Source organism: Ceratina calcarata, unplaced genomic scaffold (genome assembly GCF_001652005.2).
Source record: "Ceratina calcarata isolate Rehan_Ccalc_2016 unplaced genomic scaffold, ASM165200v1 scaffold5053, whole genome shotgun sequence".
In the NCBI taxonomy this organism is placed as follows: domain Eukaryota; kingdom Metazoa; phylum Arthropoda; class Insecta; order Hymenoptera; family Apidae; genus Ceratina; species Ceratina calcarata.
The window spans coordinates 1-1,074 of record NW_017175016.1 but is presented as its reverse complement, the minus strand read 5'-3'; the positions used below and the strand labels follow the sequence as shown (position 1 = coordinate 1,074).

The window sequence follows — 1,074 nt, the reverse complement described above, 5'->3', positions numbered from 1 at the left end:
TTATTAACAATTTGGTGACCATTACCATTGATGTAACATATTTCATTCAAACCGACAGTGTTTCGCTCCAGCTCTTTGAGTTCTTCCGGCTCTTCTGTTTGATTTTTACACTTCGTAGGCCACGCGTATCGCGTCTATATAGAATGTCAAGCATTTTCAATAAATTTTTATCATATACGCATACGTGAAAATTTGACTATTTTCGTTCAATACCTCGCACAATTCGCCTTGAAGAATTTTCATAACACAATGCGCGTTGGCATGATCGTGTATAGCTGAACCATGGCCTTCACCCCAACAAAGTACCATTAGATTAAATCTTCCATTTCCTTCATCAACCAAATTCCTTGTATACCTAGGCACAATGATTCATTTAGGTTTCCATACAAATTTATTTTACTCAACTGAACGGGATAAGGACCGATGAATCACGATCGCAAACACACGGAATCTTAATGATTTAGTCTTGAAAGGATTAGTAATTAACTTTATTGTTATCCAGTTCGACTGTGTAGCCTAGTTGCGTAGGCATTGTTTGTCTCTAAACGCTGGGAAACCTTTTTGTCGTTTATTCCTTTCGACCCGTGAATTGTACGTATCGTGTGTCAAAGAACCGATATTCTGAATCAAGTCTAACGTAAGTTAAAGGAAGGGGGGCATACGTGAAAAGTATGTGTAACTAGTAGCCAGCCGTTCACCGCACAAACACCACCGATTATTTACGTGCTACACACATAGCCATTAAGGCTAAGGTGTTCCGCATACTTAGGTTCAGTTGCAATCATGTCGTATCCTTTTTGGTCATATCTTTTCCATAAATTCTCATCATTGTAGTTGTGATTAAATGAAGAATTCACCAGAGACAGAAAGTAAGTACTTTAACGTTGAACGTTATATTAATAAACTAAGTGTTTAAAAACAGTGGAGAACTTGAATACTCAAATAACATTAAACTTTCCATTGTATTTCGTGTAAAAAATTTTAATACATTAAGTACATCCTGAATACCTTGTATGCTATATTGCAGTTTTCATAGTTTCGTATGTTGGGTGGAAAATATAATTACGTACTATA

General features: G+C 36.1%; 1 pseudogene; it reads right to left on the bottom strand.

Moving 5' to 3' along the window:
* Positions 1-8: 8 nt before the first annotated feature.
* Positions 9-1,067, bottom strand: LOC108628165 (cysteine dioxygenase type 1 pseudogene; annotated as a pseudogene).
* Between the last annotated feature and the right edge of the window lie 7 nt (positions 1,068-1,074).